The 25372-nt window shown below is 43.8% G+C and overlaps 1 protein-coding gene across 1 annotated transcript in view; it reads left to right on the top strand.

Moving 5' to 3' along the window:
- Positions 1-25372, top strand: part of SLC29A4 (solute carrier family 29 member 4) — a 613917-nt gene that overhangs the window by 289356 nt on the left and 299189 nt on the right. The window lies entirely within an intron of this gene.

Here is a 25372-nt window from a genome sequence, read left to right as displayed (position 1 = left end):
AGGTGATTAATTAACCAATGAGACTAGAGGCGAGATATTAACAGTTTAGGGTTTCTGCACATGCGCAATCTTAGTCAAGATGGCGGGCGGCCACGGCTCAGGAGAGGCACCGGCAGGAGCAAGAGAGACCCATGTCCCAAACTAGAGGCACTAACAGTACGGTGAGTGACACTCCCTTTATAACTTAGCCCCACCACCCCCCCTTCAAAGAGCTTAAACGGTGCCGTCTCTAGACGAATATCTAGCCGCCACCCCCCTTCCTAGGCTCACTCCACCTCACATAGAGTCCCTAAATGAAGACATTACCCTGACCGAGGTTTTGGTGGCTATTAAATCCCTGAAACCCTCTTCAGCTCCAGGCCCTGACGGTTTCACCCCACAATATTATAAGAAATTCGCTCCAGTACTAGGCCCCCATTTGACATCTTTTTTTAACGAGATCTTGGATGGTGCCACGTTTGACGCAGCCACAACCAGAGCTAACATCATTGTCATTCCAAAGCCAGGGAAGGACCCAATTCTCTGCTCTAGCTATAGACCAATTTCCCTCCTCAATGTGGATCTTAAAATTTATGCAAAAATCTTGGCCTCTAGATTGAATCCCCTCCTCCCTTCCCTCATCCATCCCGACCAGGTGGGATTTATCCCGGGGCGTCAAGCCCCGGACAACACTAGGAGAACAATCGACCTGATCCATACAATTCACAGGGGTAAGATCCCCTCCCTCCTTATGTCGCTAGATGCTGAGAAGGCGTTCGACCGCATCTCCTGGTCGTTTATGGTTGGGGTGCTGGGAGCGATGGGTTTCTCTGGCAAATTTATGACTGCCATTTCAGCCTTTTACCACTCCCCGTCGGCCACAGTCTATGCAAATGGTCTGACATCGGTCCCCTTCACTATCGCCAATGGCACACGGCAAGGCTGCCCCCTCTCTCCGCTCATTTTTGCCCTTTATCATAGAGCCATTAGCAGCTAGAATCCGGGCTAACCAGCAGATATTAGGCATCCCGGTGGGTAGTTCTTCTCATAAGATAGCACTATATGCGGATGAAGTCTTGTTAACTATTGCTAACCCAATTCTTTCCGTTCCTCCTCTTGTAGACTAATTAAATCTTTATGGCCACTTCTCGGGATATAAAGTTAACACTGACAAGACAGAAGTCTTAGACTTTTATGTTTCCTCAGCAGACAAGGTGTCTTTAGAAAGCTCTTTCCCATTTAACTGGCGCCCTCAAAAACTCAAGTACTTTGGAGTATACTTGACTAAGCAACTTCACCAGCTTTTTCAGGCCAACTTCCCTCGCATTCTTGCTCAAATTAAGTCGGATCTTGTTTCATGGTCGTAGATATACATCTCCTGGATAGGTCGTATTAATGCGGTCAAGATGAATATACTCCCTAGACTCCTTTACCTTTTTCAAACCCTCCCCATCCGGGTCCCCCCCTACGTTTTCAAGTTTCTCCATTTTCATGTATCTAAATTCATCTGGGCGGGTAAGCGCCCCTGAGTCCATTTCAAGCTTTTGCAGAGAGCCTCGCGGGGAGGGGGTCTGGGAATCCCTGATTTTCGACGCGACTACCTCTCCGCCCAGCTTGCTCAATGCGTTCTGTGGTGTAGTTTAACTCCCTCTAGGGTCTGGGTCGAGATTGAGGCTGAGAGTCTGCGTATGCTTTCCCTATCTACTCTCCTATGGCTCCCACGGGCTCGTCGACCAAAAGGTGTCTCACTTTATTCGGTCATTACACATTCCCTAGCGGTCTGGGACTCATGCTCTCAGAAATTTGGCCTCTCCCCCCATCCCTCTCCCCTAATTCCTCTGTTTAACTCCTCAGACTTTGCTCCAGGTCTTATTCCTAAAGCATTCTCCTCGTGGACCTCACAAGGGGTCCGTTTTTTTAAACAATCTCACCTCTATGTCTGTGTTCCCCTCGTTTTCTGACATCCAATCGCGAATAAATATTCAGACTAAATTATTCTACCAATTCCTACAGCTCCGCCACTTTCACCACACTGCCAAAACTCGCCTCTCCTCCCGCCCCCTTACTACATTTGAACATCTCTGTCTCCGTCAGTCCTCTACGAAAGGCCTTATTTCAACGTTATACTATGAACTCGCCCCACTTTCCTCAGACCTTAGTGTCTCGCACGCACTGGCCTGGGAACGTGACATTGGTGAAGTTCTTTTGAGCGAGGAATGGTCGGAAATATATGAGAATGCTGCCTCCAGCTCAATCTGTGTTAAAATAAAGAAGAATGTTTATAAGGTATTGTACCGTTGAAAACACTACAAACTCAGTGTGATTGCAAATATGGTTAGAGTGCACTTGCAAGATACTAAAATATGAAATGAAAATTGATATGAACCGCAAAAAGAAAATGTAAGGAAATATAATGTCCAGAGTTGTAAAATAAAAAAAAAATAAAAAAAAAATGTTGGTGATGATGAAAAATGCAAGCAAAAATGAAATTGGTAGCCGTTACTCACATGAAGCAGGGATGTCTGGCTGTCTATAATGCAGACAGGCACTTAGTAGCGGTCCCAGAGTCTGTGCTGATGAGGTTAGATATAATGTTGATTTCAATGATAAAAAGCACCCAGCAGAATGCCAATTATTAAAACAAGAATGAGGAAGAAAGTTCTTCTAGTTCCTAAAAGGAAATCCTCTCCTTCTTGTTGAAAGAAAAAATGATCCCGCTCAAATAGCGTGTGCACGCTGCGGGATATCTCCGTGTTGAGATTAAATGTATGGATATCAAAATGCCTCCAATAATGGACAGGTACCCAGCAGAATATAGGTGGCGATGATCCAAATGTAGTCCTCCTAATCCCCAACGTAGTCTCTCTCTTTCTCATAAAGTTGAGGCTAAACAGGGGAATCGGTAGTGCCGCTGTGGATGAGCGCATACACGCTACAGGCTGGTCTCCGATGTGGGTGTAGTCCTCCTAATCCCCAAACGTAGTCTCTCTCTTTCTCATAAAGTTGAGGCTAAACAGGGGAAGCGGTAGTGCCGCTGCGGATGAGCGCATACACGCTACAGGCTGGTCTCCGATGTGAATGTCTGTATATGGTAATGTAAGATGCTAGCATGCTAGTAAGTTGAATAAAACTGAGTTGAGGGACAGTCTCCAACGCGTTTCGCCCGGTGGCAATGGCCAGTGGGCTTCCTCAGGGATAGTAATGTCCAACTGGTCTTCCTAGCCAGTTTTTAAAGAGATCCGGATGTGCCAATCAGGCAAGAGGCAATGGAGTAATTAAGTAATTAGTGAATAAATCTGAGTACTGGTAATTGCACAACAATCCAACAGGCATGATGGAAAAAAACAAAAGAAAACAATAGTGCACTAGTTGCAAAACAAAAAAGAGCATGTTTGAACATATATAGAAAAATATATATAAATAGATCTAGTTGCATAAATATTAATGGGTGATGTACATGGTATATATATGAAATGAACAAAAATAAATAAAAATAAAAATAAAAATAAAAAAAATAAAAAAAAATTTAATTAAATAAAAAAAATAAAAATAAAATAAAAATAATAAAAAAATATAAAAAAAAATAAATAAAAAATAAATAAAAAATAAATAATAAAAAATAAATAAAAAAAAATAAAAAAAAAATTGATACAATGGGAATAATATGCCAGCTATACCATATTCCCACTTTATTTTTATGCTTATACTTGTTTTTATTTTTATTTTTATTTTCATTTTTATAATTATTTTTATTTATTTTTTTAATTTTTTTATTTAATTTTTTTATTTATTTTTTATTTTATATTTTTTTTATATTTTTTTATTATTTTTATTTTTATTTTTTTATTTAATTTAATTTTTTTTTTATTTTTTTTTATTTTTGTTTTTATTTATTTTTGTTCATTTCATATATATACCATGTACATCACCCATTAATATTTATGCAACTAGATCTATTTATATATATTTTTCTATATATGTTCAAACATGCTCTTTTTAAAAATCTCTTTAAAAACTGGCTAGGAAGACCAGTTGGACATTACTATCCCTGAGGAAGCCCACTGGCCATTGCCACCGAGCGAAACGCGTTGGAGACTGTCCCTCAACTCAGTTTTATTCAACTTACTAGCATGCTAGCATCTTACATTACCATATACAGACATTCACATCGGAGACCAGCCTGTAGTGTGTATGCGCTCATCCGCAGCGGCACTACCGCTTCCCCTGTTTAGCCTCAACTTTATGAGAAAGAGAGAGACTACGTTTGGGGATTAGGAGGACTACACCCACATCGGAGACCAGCCTGTAGCGTGTATGCGCTCATCCACAGCGGCACTACCGATTCCCCTGTTTAGCCTCAACTTTATGAGAAAGAGAGAGACTACGTTGGGGATTAGGAGGACTACATTTGGATCATCGCCACCTATATTCTGCTGGGTACCTGTCCATTATTGGAGGCATTTTGATATCCATACATTTAATCTCAACACGGAGATATCCTGCAGCGTGCACACGCTATTTGAGCGGGATCATTTTTTCTTTCAACAAGAAGGAGAGGATTTCCTTTTAGGAACTAGAAGAACTTTCTTCCTCATTCTTGTTTTAATAATTGGCATTCTGCTGGGTGCTTTTTATCATTGAAATCAACATTATATCTAACCTCATCAGCACAGACTCTGGGATCGCTACTAAGTGCCTGTCTGCATTATAGACAGCCAGACATCCCTGCTTCATGTGAGTAACGGCTACCAATTTCATTTTTGCTTGCATTTTTCATCATCACCAACATTTTTATTTATTTTTTTTTATTTTTTTTTTTATTTTTTTTTTATTTTTTTTTTATTTTACAACTCTGGACATTATATTTCCTTACATTTTCTTTTTGCGGTTCATATCAATTGTCATTTCATATTTTAGTAGCTTGCAAGTGCACTCTAACCATATTTGCAATCACACTGAGTTTGTAGTGTTTTTTACCATTATCATTGTTTTCAGCAGTGTCAATTGATGCATGTTAATTGTTTAACACATCTAAGCTGTCTCGTTCCGGCCGGAGCGTATTGTGGACCTATCCATATTAAATTGATATATCTTTCCTTTACAAGCGCCCAGAACCTGACTATTTTTATACGTATCTAACATTGTTGGGAGTTTAGGGGTCCCCCATACACTCTCAGGTTCGCATTTGGCTGCTTCATATATTTGGAGGAAGTGCAGCCTATCCCTCTTTTTCAACTATTGTACCGTTGATACTACGTTCCCTCCCGGATTCATAAAATTCTTCCAGACTCTTCTGATCACTGTTGGCGTGGGTGCTCCCATGAGGGTAACTTTATCCATATATGGTGGACTTGTCCCAAATTATCAAACTTTTGGGCCGAGATTAAACACCTGATCCAATCGATTCTCCAGGTAGCGATACCATTAGAGCCTAAATTTTTTCTCTTGCCCTTGGGAGCTCCCGCGGCGATTCGACACCAGAACAAGATAGCTAGGCACATTTTATCGGCAGCTACCTGCCAAATTGCACCTTCGCTTCTGGCCGTTATTAATAGAGTTTGGCAGGTTCAGCGCCTGGAATACATGACCAGCATCATCAATAGGACGTCAAGATCGTTCACTAAGGTATGGAGCCCATGGCTCTCGTTCTTTCGGGCTTACTCCACTTTTACTTGACTCTACACCTACATATATCCGTCCTCTTCTCATGAACCCCCTTTTCGTCTTCTTTTTTCTTTCTTTTCTTTTTCTGCACTATACTAGTCTCCCTTATCTTTTCTTCCTGCGTCATGCCCTCCTCTGTCGCGGCATTTCGCTCTCTCCTTTACATCTTAAAAAATCTATGGTCAATTATTATACACGCAACCTGACCTCTTTGCACTGATTCGTTACGTTATTCTGTTGATTCCATATTATGTTTTATGTGATGTGCTTTTTCTTTTTTTTGTTGCTCTCTTGTTGGCAGTGCATATCGATTTTGTTTGTTATTTGACCTCTCAAAAATAAAAACTAAAAAAAAAATAACAAAAAATTCACACTTCTCTAGCTTGGCGAATAATTGATGCTGCCGAAGCTTGAGGAGGACCTGTTTCACATTATGGCGGTGTTGAGCCAAGGACGAAGAAAAGATCAAGATGTCATCCAGGAACGAAGTGGCCTAGGAATTCCCTGAGAACATCATTAATTAGGTCCTGGAAAACAGCGGGTGCATTGCATAAACCGAAAGGCATGACCAAATATTCATAGTGACCTGAGTGAGTGTTGAACGCAGTCTTCCATTCGTCCCCATCTCTGATACGAATAAGGTTATATGCACCACGTAAGTCGATCTTGGTAAATACTGATGCACTTGTAAGCTGATCGAAGAGGACTGATATAAGTGGAAGCGTTGACGTGTTTTTAATGGTGATTTTATTCAACCCGCGGTAGTCTATGCAGGGTCGAAGCGTCCCATATTTTTTTGAGACAAAGAAGAATCCGGCTCCGATAGGAGATTTTGAAGGCCTGATAAAGCCTCTTTTGAGATTCTCCTTAATATATTCTCCCATGGCTTGCATTTCCGTTACAGAGAGAGAGAGTATAATGGTCCCTTAGGGAGCTTAAAGCCAGGAACTAGGTCGATGGCGCAGTCGTAACTCCGATGTGGAGGCAAGGTGTCAGCTGCCTGCTTGGAGAATACATCTCCAAATTCATGATATGGTAGAGGCAGCTGGTGTAACGGAACCTGGAGCAACCGAACAGGCAGAGATAAACAGTATGAGGAGCAGAAGGGACTCCAGTGAATGATATCGCCCTTGTTCCAATCGATAATAGGACTATGGAGCTGCAGCCAGGGGTGCCCTAGGATTACAGGAACAGAAGGACAGTTAATAAGAAAATCATGTAGCATGTAGTGCCCCTACGGTGAGCTGCAACAGAGGTGTCTGGGAACATATTTTCCCACCTGGTAAAGGACCACCATCTAGACCACAGACAGTGATGGGTGACTTGAGCTTAACAGTAGGAATTCCTAGGGAACGGGCAAATCCAAGAAATTTCCAGCGGCACCATTGTCTAAGAAGGCAGCGACAGGAGTAGATTTAGCACCAAAGGAAATCTCTGCAGGAATCAGAAGTGCATTTGTAGAAGAAATAATTTGCAGACATAGACGAACCTCTTCCACGTTCTCTAGGCCTGTTCTTTTCCCGACTTATCTGATTTATTGGGACAGCTTCGGAGAAAGTGACCCCTGTTGCCACAGTATAGGCAGAGGCCTAACATATGTCTCTAGGTCTTTTCTTCTGACGTGAGCCGATAAGCACCTAGCTGCATGGATTCAGTGGCTTCAAATGGTGCTGCAGGAGGAGTAAGAAAAGAGCATGAAGAAACAGAGGTATCCCTCTCGGCCTTTCTTTCTTTAAACCTGCGGTCAATCTTGATGACCAGTGGCATCAGATTGTCCAGTGTAGTTGGTACAAAGTATTGCACCAGAGAGTCTTTTATCTGTTCAGAAAGGCCCAAATGGAACTGGCTCCGGAGTGCTGGGTCATTCCACTCGCTGTCTGTGGACCAGCGTCTGAACTCTGCACATTATTCCTCAGCAGTGCGACGAACCTGTTTTAGGACTCTGAGATGTGATTCGGCTGAGGCAACTCTGTCCGGATCTTCATAGAGCAGTCCTAAGGCATCAAAGAAGGCATCAACAGACTGTAACTGAGGACTTGTAGGGGCAAGGCTGAATGCCCAGGATTGAGGGTCTCCCTGCAGAAGGGATATGATGATGCCAACCTTTTGAAGCTCCGATCCAGACGAGCGAGGCCTAAGGCGGAAGTACAGCTTGCAACTTTCCTTAAAATTGCAAAATAGGGTTCTATCTCCGGAGAACCGGTCTGGCAGATTCAATTTAGGTTCTGCAGAAAAGGCCAAGGGAGCTTGCTGGGCTTGTCAGACTCTGGCAGTTTCCTCTTGCGCAGACAACCGCTGCGACAGGCCTTTGACTATCTGGGATAGTGTTTGAATCTGGCCCGCCAAAACTTGAGCAGGAGAAAGATTTGTCCCGCTTTCATCCATGGGAGCAGTACCACTCTTCACTGGCCGGTTATAATGTTATGACAACCAGTGTGGCATAAACTTATAGAACAGGTGACGAAGCCGTCTTTCCCGTAGAGACTGGTTACGCTCACAGGTACTCAGATGCCTCCAGGTCTTAAACTCTAAGTAGTATAAGTTTATACTCACAAGGCTGCGCACAGGTACACGGAACAGAGGCAGGCCAGCGATCTTGCAGACTGGACGGAGCGCCAGAGGCGAAATCAGGTTCCAGCAGGGTTAGGGTCACAGGAAAAGGTTCAGAACCAGGGACAGGCGATAGGTCAAGGTCACAGGCAAAGGTTCACGATCCAGGGACAGGCAATAGGTCATACATGGAAAATCCAATCAAAGGTACACAGCAGCAAGGTACAGGAGCAGGCTATACACTGGGACACAGAACTATAACCGGCAGGGAGGCTAAGCCCTCCATGCCCTATAAACAGGCACAGGCCAATGGGGGCAAGGAACTAATCAGCCCTAAGGGCTGTCATAACAAACTACACCTGAAGAGTAGCGTGCGCGCCCGACTGCAACTTATGCCGGGACTCGGCACTATCAGCTGCAGCATCCCGACCGTTGCCTGGGCAACGGCCGGGACAGGACCCGGAAGTGACGTCCCGGTCATCATAGCGACGGCCGGGATGCAGGTGAGTGAGTCGCGGCGGCTGGGCACCGCCGCGTCTCATAACACACATATACATTTCATAGTTAACATACACAGTTTACACTCAAGGAGGCTAGCGCCGGGAGTTAACCATTTCACTGTTGCTTGTCGGTTAGCTACCAGCACTGCAGCGCACACACAGTAACCATACATTTATTACTTTATACATTAAGACAGTTTAACACTCCCTGGTGCCTGACAACAGGGTTTAACCCATGCAATGCTGGGTACTATCTTCCCAGCATTGCAGCGTACTCTGTAAAATACATTTTTATTTAATAAAAACATTTTTATTAATAACATTTCACGCCGCACCTAGCACAGTGATTTAACCCCTCTGGCGCCAAGATTTAACCCTTCTGGTACCTGAGTCAAATTCAAGATGGTAACTTAGGACACTGCCACACCAGGATTAGCTGAGAAGCATAGAGCGCTGGATACTAGGTTTTGAGGAGTAGGGATGGATACAGGATACTAGGATTAGCTGAGAAGCATAGGATTCCGCAGGAGCTAAACAATCCAGCATCTTAGCAGGCTACAGGACAGGAAGACCTGGCACCATAATGCCAGAACAGGTTCCTTAAATAGTTTAGAAGATGAGGGGAAGTGAAAGGCAATTGGCCAATACGCAGACCTGAAATCTATGATGGCAGAAGCCATCAGGGCTGTGGAATGGGAGCGCCAACGAAAGATGCCAGGCCTGCGCAGTCAGCCAGAGGGTCCTGAGTGTGTGACAATAGCTCAATTGGCATAATCTAGCAATTGTAAAACTCTTCTTTGGTATTGTAGGCCACTTTCCATTAATCTCACTGTCTGCTATATATACGACTGTAGACACTCCTGACATATTTACTAATGTTTTTTAGAATTTCTATTCAATATTCCTTATTTGTTCTTGTTGCTGTGAAAGACTTTTCCTTTTTGCAACATGGGCCCTGGTAGGTAGATGGTACAAATAGGTGGTAAATACAGATATTCCAGCCATTCCAGTCAGATTGAAATGCAATTGAACCAGCACAGTCCAATTAAATCAAACTTTTGGTCAAACCAATCTAAAACATATTGTCGTTCATTTTTGGTTCTGCAATCATGATATGTATTTTATGACAGCTGGCAAATACTTGAATTCAAAGATTGAGCTTTAAGTTCACATTATCAGACTAAAGGATATTTAAATAAACTGTAAAATGTTTGGGTTCAACCATGTTTCAGCCAGTTCAAACATGTTTGAGCTTGATCGAGATAAAATTACTACATTTCATAGTATTTTTAATGTTTCAAACAGTCAACTTTACTATTACTATTTCTCAGTTTAAGCTGGAACTCGCCACTAAAGAATGAATACTCTTGAAATAAATTGAACAGTTTGAGAAATACTTTGGAACAATTGTGAGCTCTAATGTTAAATTAATTGTAGATTTGTCACTAAGAACACCTGAGAAACTGATAAAGTGCTGAAAATCTGCTAAGGATATGGAAGCAAATTGATCAGGATGAATAATGTACTTTGTAGGACAAGCAGAATTCCACTTAATAATATCCATTATACCTCACTGAGTAACATGATTATGAAGAAAAGAATAAATTATAGGAAATATTGAAAGTTCTAAAGGAAATTATCGCTTCCTATGTGTATGTAAACACATATCTAAACTGCTGAGTGTACAGTATGTGTGTGCAGGGTTTAGCAAATGCATGGAGAGGTATGCAAGGGGCTTTATTAACTTTCAGGCCCCTGGGGTCATCTTCATGTCAGCTGGAGTAGCTGGATCTGAAAGTGTGGGAACTTCAACCCATTTTGCAACATCTTATCAGACTCCTCATTGGGGGATTGTTGGCTACGACTGTTCGCACTTGAGGCTGGACTAGCAGCACAAAATTGGTGTGGTGCTTCACAACGCATACGAGGGTGATAAATAAATATATGCTGGTGAACACATATGCACCCAATGTGGGTACTAAAGAATTTATTTGCAAACTTTTACAGACTTTATTTCAAAGAGATAATTACTCTCTTATTTTTGGGGTGACCTAAACATGGTCGATGATCATCATCATCATCATCATCATTTATTTATATAGCGCCAACATATTCCGTAGCGCTTTACAATTGGGGACAAACGTAATAAACTAATAAACAAACTGGGTAAAACAGACAAAGAGGTGAGAAGGCCCTGCTCGCAAGCTTACAATCTATGGGACAATTGGAGATTGACACATGAGGTTAAGTATACATTTTGCATCTTGGCCCAGCCAGACTGCAAAGGTAGGGTGACTCATAAGCTAAATGATCCTGTCACACAACAATGTTGGTCCGGGGGTAGTTGTCTTGTGTGAAATTGTGTAACAGGCTAAAGGTAGTGAGGTTAAGATGGTGGTTGAGGAATATTATAAGCTTGTCTGAATAGGTAGGTTTTCAGAGAACGCTTGAAAGTTTGTAGAACAGAGGAGAGTCTTATTGTGCGAGGGAGAGAGTTCCATAGAGTGGGTGCAGCCCGAAAAAAGTCCTGTAACCGGGAATGGGAGGATGTAATGAGGGTGGATGAGAGACGCAGATCTTTTGCAGAACGGAGTTGCCGAGTTGGGAGATATTTTGAGACAAGAGAGGAGATGTATGTTGGTGCAGCTTTATTGATGGCCTTGTAGGTTAGTAAAAGTATTTTATATTGGATTCGGTAGAAGACAGGCAGCCAGTGTAGAGACATACAGAGTGATTCAACAGAGGAATAGCTATTTGCAAGGAAAATCAGTCTTGCCGAAGCATGCAAAATAGATTTTAGGGGTTTGAGTCTGTTTTTGGGAAGACCAGTAAGGAGGGAATTGCAATAGTCAATGCGGGAGATGATTAGTGCATGAATTAAGGTTTTAGCAGTGTCTTGTGTGAGATATGTGCGGATTCTGGAAATGTTCTTTAGATGTATGTAACATGATTTAGATATAGAGTCAATGTGGGGAACAAAGGATAGGCGTGAATCAAGGATTACACCTAGGCAGCGAGCTTGTGGGGTGGGATTTATGGTCATGTTATCAACAGAGATAGAAATGTCAGGTATGCTCTTGTTGGCGGGTGGGAATATTATTAACTCTGTTTTAGAAAGATTAAGTTTGAGTTGACGAGAGGACATCCAAGATGAAATGGCAGAAAGACAGTCAGTTACACGGGACAACACAGATGTCGAGATATCAGGAGAGGATAGATAGATTTGGGTATCATCCGCATAGAGATGATACTGAAAGCCAAAGGAACTTATTAGATTTCCAAGAGAAGCGGTATAGATAGAGAACAGCAGAGGACCTAGCACCGAGCCTTGTGGTACTCCAACTGATAGGGGAAGCGGAGCAGAGGTGGCTCCAGAGAAATTAACAGTGAAAGAGCGATTAGAGAGGTAAGATGAGAACCAGGATAGAACTGTGTCTTGAAGACCTAGGGATTGCAGCGTTTGTATGAGAAGAGAGTGGTCAACGGTGTCAAATGCAGCCGAGAGATCAAGGAGAATTAGGAGAGAGTAATGGCGTTCAGTCTTAGCAGTGATCAGATCATTAACAACCTTGGTCAGCGCAGTCTCTGTGGAGTGTTGAGAACGAAAGCCAGACTGAAGAGGATCCAACAGGTTGTTTGTGGAAAGAAAGCGTGTGAGGCGAGTGTAGGCAAGTCTCTCTAGAAGCTTGGAGGGGCAAGGGAGCTGAGAGATGGGACGGTAATTTGAGAGAGAGTTTGGGTCGGAGTTTTGTTTTTTTAGAATAGGAGTAATCACTGCATGCTTGTATAGTGATGGAAAGATGCCAGTAGAGAGTGAGAGATTACAGATTTGAGTTAGAGGTGAAATGAGCACAGAAGACAGGGATCTACCAATTTGCGAGGGAATAGGATCAAGAGGACAGGAGGTAGAGTAGGAAGATAAGAAGAGCGTAGAAATTTCCTCTTCATTTGTGGGGTCAAATGAAGAAAGGGTGTCAGAGGGTAGTGGGAAGGAAATGAGCTGATGGCTTGTTGAGGAAGAGGATACCATTTCTAGTCTGATCTTGTCAATCTTGTCCTTGAAGTAGGAAGCAAGATCCTGAGCACTGATAGTAGATGGAGGGTTCGGGGTGGGAGGATTGAGAAGATGATTAAATGTATTGAAAAGGCGTTTGGGGTTAGAAGCCTGAGCATAGATAAGAGATTGAAAGTATGTTTGTTTTGCAGTGTCCAGAGCATTTCGATAGGAGTGGTAGACAGAAGTATATGTGAAGAAGTCATTAGAGCTTCGAGATTTACGCCAGTGATGTTCTGCTTTACGGGACAGTTTTTGAAGATTTCGTGTTGCTTTGGTGTGCCACGGTTGACATCGAAGTCGACGTGTAGTATGAAGTGTCGCTGGAGCCACTTGATCAAGGGCCGTTGCTAAGGTTAGGTGAAAATGAGGTACTGCCATCTCAGGGGATGAGAATGTAGAGATAGGGGAGAGAAGGTGTTGGAGAGAGGTGGAAAATTGTTGAAGATTAATAGAATTAAGATTTCTACGAGTATGAGGAGGCTTGGTTGAGTTAGACAGTAGAGAGGTTAGAGCAGTGGGGGTGAGAGTGTAGCTGATAAGGTGATGATCCGAGAGGGGGAAGGGTGTATTAATAAAATTAGAAACTGAGCATAGTCTAGAGAAAACAAGATCAAGGCAGTGGCCATCCTTATGAGTAGATGATTCAATCCACTGGGAGAGGTCAAGTGAGGATGTTAGAGAGAGTAGTTTGGAAGCAGCTTTGGAAGGTGGGTTATCAATGGGGATGTTGAAGTCACCCATGATGATGGTGGGGATGTCTGAAGATAAGAAGTGAGGGAGCCATGCAGAGAAATCCTCAATAAATTGTTGGTGTGCTCCAGGGGGACGATAGATCACCGCAACACGTAGGGAGAATGGATTAAAAATGCGAATAGCATGTACTTCAAAAGATGTGAACGTGAGTGATGGGACATTTGGTAGAACTGTGTATGTGCACTGTGGGGAGAGAAGTAGTCCAACCCCACCTCCTTGTCTGCCTTCAGGTCTGGAGGTGTGGGTGAGATGGAGGCCACCATGTGAAAGTGCTGCAGGTGAGGCAGTGTCTGATTGCATGAGCCATGTTTCTGTTATTGCCAGAAGGTTGAGGTTTTTTGAGAGGAAGAGATCATGAACGGAGGTAAGTTTGTTACAAACAGAGCGTGCATTCCAAAGGGCACATTTAAAGGACTTGGGAAGAGAGGGGAGACAGGTGATGTGTTTGAGGTTTGCTACAGAACGGTAGTGTTCTGATGTATGTGTGTGTGAGGAGTGTGGGGGACCTGGATTAGGTGATATATCACCAGCTAATAGAAGCAGAGTGAGCGAGAGATAGGCAAGGGGATTGTAAGATGTGTGGCCTTTTATTTTCTGGCGACAGGTGGAGGCTGTACTTGCTAGAGATAATAAATAGGACAACAGTTCATGGGTGTTAAATAGAGGTGAGTGGAGTAATGCAGGTGCAATATGAACAAATTTGTGTGTTGGTGGAGGGGTGAAAGAGGACACAGTCCTAAAGATCATGCCATGAAATGAGACTAAGAAAAGCAATTTGTGAAACATTGTGATAAAAGGGGTAAAAGCAAAAAGCAAGGGTATTTTAAGATTTACCTCTTAGCAGTCTTCCATATAAATAGACAAGTAGTGCAGAAATAGGCTGTGGCCGATGTTGCTTATTGCTGGGAGTAAAAGCAAGTCAAATGTAGTCCAATGTTTGTCCAACTGTGTTGTCTAACTGTGCATTTTCGTCCACTTTGTGAGAAAATCCCACTTAGTGCAGAAATCACACACGTCTAACCCCACATACGTCTCCCCATAGAATGATCCCACAATAGACAAATTATTCAGACACTTACTCACACCCACCAATTAATAGACCCTAGGAGGTTATTGCACCCTTCTGATAAACTGACTGACTCCCTGAGCAAAGGTACACAATACTAACATTCATGACATGGTAATATCGAATCATGTCCCAAATCACATATGATAACATTATACCTCATAGCTCTGGATTTATTTGAAGATTCCTGGGATATCTAGGCTGCTCTGAATAATTTAGATAATTCTTAGTAGGAAAGTGGATGGATTATCAGGACAATAATCTTATGCATTGAGATGGTGCAACATTGATTTGGAGTGCCTCTAAGGCAGTAATGAGAGGCCATAATAGTGTTTTTGTGTCCAAGAAAATAAGGAGATTAATGCTACTTATCAGTTGCTCCAAAAATCCCTGGACCAGGCATTACAGATATACTTAAATTGACCGAATGACTCCTTTCTGAATTACTACACTTGTGCTAAACAAATTTCTTGCTCTCACAGACTAAACTTATGAAACAAAAATACTTCTGTTGAGGATACAAGGCAGGCATATTATTAGCGACCATGTCTAAACCATGGAGGATTAAAATATTATTCCTCTCTTTATGCAAGTAGAGACATTAATGCACTCAGGCCCACATTTTGAGGGCAATGAACTTACCTAAATTGACTACAAATCCGACAATGTCATTGTTGATTAATGGTTGCCAGGAAAGTACGATTTTATTGAGGTATGGAACACGACAGGTTAGTCCGCTTTCACCTATATTGTTTAACCTGGAACTGGATCCCTTATTACGTCTTCTACAAGCATCACAGACTTTGAGGGGATAAAAATAGGATGGAAAGAAACTAAAATTATAGCATTCGCCAATAACCTTTTGCTCTGTATAGGAAACCCCGAGACTTCATTGAGGAGGATACTTAACACTATTAACTCTTTTGGCGATATCTTGGGCTTCTCCGTCAATATCGATAAGTCAGTGGCGCTATACTTGGGAAAAGGAACTAGGGTTCTATCATGGGCTACTGACATCCAACTTCGTTGGGCAGCTCATCATTTCACTTACTTGAGCTAAGAATTACCAAAAAATATAGCTAATTTATATTCCCTCAAAATTCCGGCCAGAATAAGAGACCTTGAAAGGGAGCTGGAGGGTTGGAGAAGCCTATTAGTCTGATATACTGGCAGAGCGAATCTCATTAAAATTAGAGATGTTCACTGACCCCCATGTTCTGGTTTTGGATCTGGATTAACTTCGTGTTTTGGTTTTGGCAAAACCGCCCCTTGCATATTTTGGTTTTGGTTCTCTATTTTTTCTAAAATCCCTATTTTCTTGGGTAAAATAACATAATTTTGCTTTTTTTTCACTACATTATTATTATTAACCTCAATAACACTAATTTCAAGTCATTCGCAGTCAATTTTGACCATCTCACAAGTCACAATATTATTATTCATACACTTTCAAACAAAGACTGCAGCAACTTGGCTGGATGCTAAGCGACAGAGCAATTAGACAAACACAAGGCAGTTCCTAGCACATCTAGGAAACATTGCCACACAACAGTGTCATTGAAGAAAAGTGGTGCAAGATGGAATTGTCCTTGGATCATTAAGTCAGTTATGGTTCATTTGATCGCTCCCCCCCGTTCCTTGGATAACTGTGGTAATTCTACAGCTAATACATGGCGATGAGTGCTGCCCCCCCCCCCCCCCGTCCCCCCCCACAGGGATGCATGTTTTTATCAGACCCAGACCAATCCAGGGTGTCAGACAATGCACTAAAAAGAGTCATTGTAATTCATAGCAAAAAGCAAGTTCATCACTGAGCTTCAAATCAGCCCCAATTCACAAAAAAATATAATATAGTTAGTTACTTTTGACGTAAAGTGCAGATTACAAACACTTTGTGCAATACTGATGAAACAGCAGCAGAGTGGAAGGTAATACATATACACATCTATTTAAACATCCTTGCTTATATTACTTCTGCCAGCAACGTTGTTCTTTGTTAATAAAACTGTTGTATTTATACCGTTCAAAAAAATTTAAAATAATCCTCCACCATTCTTTGGATGTTGATAGTTGATAGTAGGATCAGGTGGAGTTACAGCAGAGGTGTCACTAATTCTGGTCAATTCTTTTATAGTAGACAAGACCAGATGTCAAAATGTTGTGCTGAGTCATCTGCATCATCCCTGGGTCTCTTGGGAGAGATAAGTTTTTACCTAGCAGCAGTTGAGTGAGAAACTGAAGGAGGAGACGGCGTCCTCTCACGTAACAGGAAGAGACTCCAAGCGTAATAAGCCATGTTGCAATGACATCCCTTAGTTTTTGTAACAGATTGTCAACTGTATGGCTCTTAGTGAAGCCAGTGATACACAGAGTAACCTGCCTCTGACAAACGTGACATACTTGGGTACATGCTGCTGCTGTTCCTGCTGGTGAAGGTGAATCACCAACCCAGTGGGCTGCCACAGTCATATAATCTATAGTTTGCTTAGTTCCGCTTGTCCACATATCTGTGGTTAAGTGTACAGTGGCAGGGACGCACTTAGGGGGGGTTCTAATTGCCCAGAAACCCCCTTCTGCTCGAATCATCACCTCTAGCATGTTTTTTTGTTGAAGTCAATAAGTGATGTATTTATTTTTTATACGGCATTGTGGGAGGCAGCTCTGCTGCATAGTCTCATTGAGGCTGGTCCTGACACAAAAGGGGCTTCCCCAACTGTGTGCGTTCCAAAACAGACAGTCTGACAGCAAATCAGCTGCCAGGCTCTCACTGCAGCCAGTGGAGCCTAATCTCATGAGACTGCTTACTCTACAGGAAGGGTCACACAGAGCCAGGCACGGGGCAGGTAGGAATCACAGACATCTATTATCTTATGTTGACAAAGATTATTTCATGCTATATACTCCCTGGGTTTCTTATTTGGTCATGAATTATAAGAAAAAGGTCATTGGGAGCCAACAAGAAAAGACCTGCATTTACTTCAATGGAATATATGCTAGTAATATTTATATATTGAATCTTTAACGACTTAGGGCTAGATTTACTAAGCTGCGGGGTTGAAAAAGTGGGGATGTTGCCTATAGCAACCAATCAGATTCTAGCTTTCATTTTTTTAATACCTTCTACAAAATGACAGCTAGAATCTGATTGGTTGCTATAGGCAACATCCCCACTTTTTCAAACCCGCAGCTTAGTAAATCTAGCCGTTAATGTCTTTAGTTAGTTTTAAGCCGTTAATACAAACCTTGCTATTTACTGCAAAATGTAAGTACTTGCTCTATTCAATATAGGCTTGCAAATATGTTTTTTTTTACTCTAGGTATGACACCATTATAAGGTACATAAGCAAAGTACACATTTCAATTTAAATTCACCCCTCTATTATTAAATATGCATGGTTGCACAAGATGGGGTAAGGCAAGTTTTTTTGTTGCTTTAGGATCATATGCCACAGTGATTTTTAAACAGTTTTGCATAATTTCTAGTCCTAAATACTTCTGTGACTGACATAATGACATCACTGATAATACCCCTTCCCAGTGACATCAGCCAAGGCCGGTTCTAGAAATTAGTAGTCCTTATAAAAAGATTACATTAACAGCCCCCTTGCGCCTTTACAAATCCCTGAGGATACCTTGTAACTATATTCTTAAAGTATTAAGTATATCACATGTTTCAGAAGAGTAGCATATATGTTAGGAACCCCTCCAGCCGGCACAACACAACCCGGAGTCTACTCTGCCAATCAGGTGTTCACTGGAGCCCCTGATGGTGGGGACAGGCTGGGCTGCAGACTGACAGAGGGTCGTGAAGTGTGTACCGGCTGGGGAGAACCCAGGCAAACGGAGTGAAGTCCAAGCAGAGGTCAAGGGCCGGCAGCAGATAGCAATTCCAGTTAACAAGCCGAGGTCAAGGGTCACGAGCAGACAGGAAGATCGGTAAACAGGCCAGAGGTCAGGGTCACGAGATACACAAGCAAAGTCCAAATCCAGGCAAAGGATCATACACGGGTAATCAGCAGAAAGTTCAAGCAGGCAGGAACAAGGCACAGAGCAGGTCAGCAGACTGGCAACAGAAGCTATAACCGGCAATGAGGCAGCAGACCTCATTGCCTTAAATACAGACACAGACCATTCAGGAGTTGGATACACTCCTGCAGGCTAATTACTAGTACAGAGCAGGGCCAATCAGGGCTTGTCCCTGAAATACACAGTTGCAGGCTAATGCCTGTAATTCAGCCCCCTCATTAAATCAGCCCACAGGCTGCCTGTTACGCGCACGCGCCCGGCTACCGCCGGGTAGCAGCGCTACTGTAGAGGCGTCCGGCCGTCGCCCTGGTGACGGCCGGGCAGGAAGAGGAAATAATGTCCCGGTCGTCAAGGTGACGGCCGGAACGCCAGGGGGAGCCAGAAGCGAGCCGCGGCGGCTGTGAGTACCGCCGCGGCTCGTGACAATATGGCAATAGTTGTTTTGATCTCATTTTAAACATGCTTTGTATACTTGTATGCTCGCTCCACCTTTTGTGACAACCCCCACCTGCCATTGCTGCATTGATGCCTACCATCGTCTACCACAGATGCAACATGAGGCCGCTTTCAGAATTTTTTCCAGGGCCACATAAAGTTCTCAATTCACCCCTGCTCCTCATTATTTATCTTGTGTCTCTTGCCTCCTCCCACATATGTTTCTGTCTCTATCTTCTCCTACTATCTCAGTTTTGCCTTTGTGTTTGTCTCCCTCCAATTTAACCTCTCTCCCCATATATGACTCTTTGGGTGGTTTGGTCCCTTTCTTTCTGCCCCTGTGTGTGTCTGTGTCTCTGTATGTCTCCCCATGTCTTTTTTAAAGTTTTGTAAAAAAAAACATTACATTTATTTAAAAAACTCTACAAAATGAATTAATTAAAAAAAATAATCTATATTCAAAGAAAAAAGCATTTTTTAAATTAATCTATTATCGCCATCCTGAGTAGCCGATAACAGAACAGTTATTGCTGTGTTACAAGTACCACCACAATGCTTGTTAAATAGGCATCCCCATGAAAACATTTGGAACCCCCCCCATAGAAATTCTGTGTTTGCCCCTGAGTGGGTAGAATGGCATTTTGTAGCCCAATAATTACATTTTTACAAACCTTCTGGTAGAGGTGAATAATAGCTTTTCTAGTAAAATAGTGTTGTGATGGAATTTGGTAACGGGGACAGAAGACGTCAAGCAATTGTTTAAAACCAGCTGCATTAATAGTGGATATCGGATGCAGATCTAATACTAGCATAGTCACCATGGCGTCTGTGATCCGATTTGCGACTGGGTGACAGTGTTCATACTTGCTTCCTTTTGCAAAGGATTGTTTAACAGTCAATTGTTGTAAGCTACTAGTAGTTTACAACAACAAATCGGGCTTTAAAAACCCACCTTTTTCTTAAAGCCTTCCAGTCTCCCACTTAACTTCCTACCTTTTCTTCTGTCTCTTTCCCCTTCCCTTGTCCTTATCCTCCGTTCCTCCAACTCTCCCCCGTGTCTCTCTGTCTGTCTACCCCACCGCTTAGATTGTACACTCCTTTGAGCAGGGTCTTCTCTCCTCCTGTCTTCACCACTGTTAACTCTGCTCTCCAGCGACTAAGTCCTCCTCCTTGAGGACCCTCTTCCCCCCGTCCCCTCTTGCTCCCTCCTCTCCCCTCTGGGGGTCTCCCTGTCTTCCGTGCCTTCCTTCTTGGACTCCGTCATTGGCGGACCTTCCCCTCTCCCCTCCCCCGCCCCTCTAGCTGTGTTTTGAGCTCACTGAGTTACTGTGCTTATTGTTTACTGTACTGTGCTGTCTCACCTAATATTGTAATTTCGTTTGTCCCGGTACGGCGCTACGGACACCTAGTGGCGCTCTATAAATAACAAATAATAATAATAATAATAATAATAGTAGTCTTCTTGGTCTGTGTCAGGCGCCGTTCCGTACGGCCGCCTGTCTGCTGATAGCGCGTCTGGTTGCCTAGCAACCAGACGCATCACTTCCGGATCCCCCTGCCGTCCGACCTCTGGGTGTGATGACGCGCCCCGTTGCTAGGCAACGGGACGCTATGAACAGGATACCCGGCGGCAGGTATGACAGCGCTGCAGCGCTGATTCTGATTGGGTTACCACTGTATTTAAACCTCTTCCAGCCCTCTCACCAGTGCCAGAGTATCAGGTCTTCCTGCCTCCAGCGTTTGTGTATACCAGTTGCTGTATTCGTTCCTGACTATCCTCGTGCTGCTTGTGACCTTTTGACCCGGACCGTTTGACCACCTCTATTTGGATTCTGCCTTTGTACTGTTCTTCCTGAAAGTTCCGACCCAGTTTGCCTCACCATTCTTCTGGATTTCCCTTTGTACCTCTTCTACCTGAACGTTGCTGACCCAGCCTGTCTGACACCTCCTTGTATCTCGCTGTGGACTCTAGGAAGGACCGCGACCTGCATGTCCCTGCAGCGGAGTCCATACCCCCTTGCGGGGGTTCCTGGTGAATACCAGGGGCACGTTAGACTCCGCGCCTTCCTCTGAGTTGCGCCAACAACAGCAGGTACCCATTATCAGTCGTGACAGTATACTCTAGCCATGACAACGGAGGGGTCTGGTGAATCGTCTGCTCGAGACCTACTCCTGCATCTGGCTCAGCGAGTGGAGCAACAAGAAGCAGCCCAAGAGCATCTCCTACAATGTGTCCAAGGGATTGCAACCCGTTTCGATACATTTCAGAGTGCTTCAACCGCTGCACCAGCCATAACCTCTTCTGCATCCACAGCATCCAGTGTGGTTACGGTCTCTACAGCGGCCTCCGGTTTACGCATCCCGACACCCGAAAAGTTTGACGGTGATCCCAAGAAGTGCAGGGGCTTTCTGAACCAATGTGCCATTCAATTTGAGTGCAACCCAGGGGCCTTTTCTTCAGAACGCACCAAAGTAGCCTTTCTCTTCTCCCTCATCAGTGGTCAAGCTCTTGCCTGGGCCTCACCTTTATGGGAACGAGGGGATCCACTTCTTAATAGCTCCAACTCCTTCATTGAAGCTTTTAGAAAAGTCTTTGAAGATCCCGGAAGAGTTGCTTCTGCAGCTACTAGCTTGTTAAACCTCCGCCAAGGTGACCTGTCCGTGGGGCAATACGCAGTTCAATTTCGGACCCTGGCTTCCGAGTTAAAATGGAATAACGAAGCACTGGTGGAAACCTTTTGGCAAGGTCTGGTTGACCGGATTAAGGATGAGCTAATTTCCAGAGAACTCCCGGCCGAGCTAGATCCCCTCATCTCCATGTGCATAAAGGTGGATTTGCGCTACCAAGAGCGCACCCCTCAAAGCTCTCCTGGCAAACGGTTCATATCACGGCTAGCACCTCAGTTCCAAAATCCCATCCTGCCAGTGGACGAACCAATGCAAGTAGGACGCTCTAAATTATCCCTTGAAGAGAGGGAGAGACGCTTCAAACAACGCCTGTGTCTGTATTGTGGAGATCCGGGACACCTGCTAAGAGTTTGCCCCAAGAAACCGGGAAACTCTTCCTCCTAAACGGTGGCGGGGAGGCCGTTTTAGGAGAGTCCACAGTTGCTCCCTATTCCAAAGAAAATTCCCCAGAATTTTAGATGGCTGTCATCCTGAGCACCCCTAAGGGTACCTTTTCCACCACGGCCTTTGTGGACTCCGGCTCCTCCGGGAAATTCATTTCGGCGGATCTAGCCTTGCAGCTCCAAATACCTTTAAACCCATTGCCTCAACCGTTATCTCTGACGGCAGTCGACGGTAGTCGTGTTACCCACGGCTCCATCTCCTCCATGACTTCTCCTGTTCGGTTGATGGTAGGAGTACTTCATAGCGAGATGATCCAACTTTTGGTTTTGCCGAGGTCCATTAACCCCCTCATCTTGGGGCTACCGTGGTTGAGAAAGCATTCTCCTCAGATGGATTGGGACCACGCTCAAGTTATGTCATGGAGTTCAGGATGTCGCTTTAAATGTCTGTCCAGAGTTTTGCCTTCAAAATGTCAAGTGATGGCTCATTCCGAGCTAACCCATCTTCCTGAGGCCTACATGGAATTCCAAGATGTATTCAGTAAGGTTGAAGCGAAGATCTTGCCTCCTCATCGTCCCTGGGATTGCGCTATTGTTTTATCTCCTGACCAACCCATCCCCAAATGGCGGACCTATCCTTTATCTCGTCCAGAAACGTCAGCCATGTCTCAATATTTTACTGAAAACCTGAAACGGGGATTTATCCGCAAATCCACTTCCCCAGCGGGTGCAGGTTTTTTTTTTGTTAAGAAAAAGGATGGGTCTCTTCGGCCTTGTATTGATTATCGTCCTCTCAACCGCATCACTGTCAAAAATCGATATCCACTACCTATCATCTCTGACCTCTTTGACAAGCTCAGTGGATCTCAATTTTTTTCCAAACTAGATCTCCGTGGGGCCTATAATTTGATTCGCATCAAGAAGGGGGACGAATGGAAGACGGCCTTTAACACCAGAGATGGACATTTCGAGTACCTGGTGATGCCCTTCGGCCTCTGCAACGCCCCAGCCATCTTCCAAACCTTTGTTAACGATATCTTTCATGACCTGTTATACACTTCTGTGGTAGTGTATTTAGACGATATATTAATATTTTCTAAAGATCTGAAAACTCATCGGGAACAAGTAAAGGAGGTCTTACATAGACTCCGGAAACATCACCTCTACTGCAAGCTGGAGAAATGTGTGTTTGAGATTAGCCAGGTACCTTTTCTTGGTTTCATTGTGTCGGGTCAAGGTCTTTGTATGGATCCCACCAAGGTGTCAGCTATTCTGAACTGGCCTCAGCCACAAGGCCTTAAAGCGATTCAAAGGTTCATTGGCTTTGCAAACTATTATCGCCAATTTATTCAGGGATTCTCCACCATTATAGCTCCCATTACAGCTTTAACCAGGAAGACTGCCAACCCCAGGGTTTGGTCCTCGGAGGCCATGTCTGCCTTCATAACGTTAAAGAAAGCATTTTCTTCAGCTCCAGTTCTGTCCCAGCCAGATCAAGAACGACCCTTCTTCTTAGAGGTAGATGCATCCTCTGTAGGCATTGGGGTGGTGCTTTTTCAAGAGTCTCCTGCTGGCTCACACAATCCGTGTGGGTTTTTCTCCAGACGATTTCTTCCAAGTGAATGTAATTATGGAATAGGGGACAAGGAGTTACTGGCCATCAAGGCGGCTCTGGAGGAATGGCGACATCTGTTGGAGGGGGCTATATTTCCTGTTACTGTGTTTACCGACCATCGGAACCTAGTGTTCATTCAAGAGGCTCGTTGCCTTAATCCTCGGCAAGCCCGCTGGGCATCCTTCTTTGCTCGATTTAACATGAAGCTCACATTCTGCCCTGGAACCAAGAACGGACGTGCAGATGCATTATCTCGCTCATTTGACGATTCCGATCGCTTAATACCGTTGGTTCCTCAGCATATTATTGATCCTTCTAATATTGTAGCCCTCACTAGGACCAAAACATCCTCTCCTCCTCCAGGCCGGTCATTTGTGGAACCTCATCTCCGGCTCAAGACCCTACAGTGGGCTCATTCATCCCGCATTGCCGGCCATGCTGGAATAAAGAAGACAACATCGTTGCTTTGCCGTCGCTTCTGGTGGCCTACTGTACGTGCCGATATTTGTAAATTTATTGCTTCCTGCACTACTTGCGCTCAACACAAGACTTGTAGAAGAGTCCCGGCAGGCCTTCTTCGTCCACTCCCTATCCCTGATGCTCCTTGGGAAAGTGTGGCCATGGATTTTATCACAGATCTACCCCTCAGTGCAGGGTTTACCACTATCTGGGTGGTTATTGATCGATTTTCGAAGATGGCACATTTTATTCCTCTAACTGGACTGCCCACGGCCAGTCGTCTGGCAGATATCTTTATCAAGGAGATATTCAGATTACATGGTTGCCCGAAGGAGATCATTTCGGACCGTGGAGTCCAATTCACATCCCGTTTTTGGAGAACCTTTTGTAGGAAATTGAACATAGAATTGAAATTCTCTTCGGGATATCATCCCCAAACCAATGGACAGACGGAACGAATCAATCAGGACCTCAAAACATTTCTTCGCTGTTTTACCTCTGACAATCAGAATAAATGGTCTCAATTTCTTCCTTGGGCGGAGTTCTCCCATAACCAACACATTCATGAGTCTACCGGATTCTCCCCATTCTTTATTGTATATGGAAGTCATCCTGTGTTTCCGGATCCTTTTCCAGTGTCCTCTTCACCGGTTCCAGCCGTAGATACTCTTTATCGGGAGTATTCTCTCATTTGGGCTAAGACTAAGATGGCTTTACTCAAAGCTACTCAGCATCACAAAATCTTTGCAGATCGTCATCGAAGGGCCACTCCTCTCTTAAAGGTGGGAGACCAAGTATGGCTATCCACCCGGGACCTAAGACTAAAAGTTCCTTCTATGAAGATGGCCCCCCGATTTATTGGCCCGTACACCATCATGCAAGTAATTAATCCTGTATGCTTTAAATTGAAACGTCCTCCTTCTCTGAGATGTCATAATACTTTTCATGTCTCATTACTACGACCAGTGGTACTCAATAAATTCTATCGACCTCCCTGTCGTCCCCCACCAATACAAACCTCCTCTGGAACAGAATTCAAGGTCAATCGGATCTTGGCCTCTCGCATTTTTCATGGCAAACAGCAATATCTTGTCCATTGGAAAGGATTTGGCCCAGAGGAAAGATCATGGGTGGACAAGCAGGACCTTCACGCTCCTAGAATTCTTAAAAAGTTCCTTCAAACAGGAGGAAGAAGAG

Source organism: Mixophyes fleayi, chromosome 7, assembly GCF_038048845.1.
Source record: "Mixophyes fleayi isolate aMixFle1 chromosome 7, aMixFle1.hap1, whole genome shotgun sequence".
NCBI classification, from domain to species: domain Eukaryota; kingdom Metazoa; phylum Chordata; class Amphibia; order Anura; family Limnodynastidae; genus Mixophyes; species Mixophyes fleayi.
The sequence above is the reverse complement of the archived record's forward strand: the minus strand, read 5'-3'. Positions and strand labels throughout refer to the sequence as shown.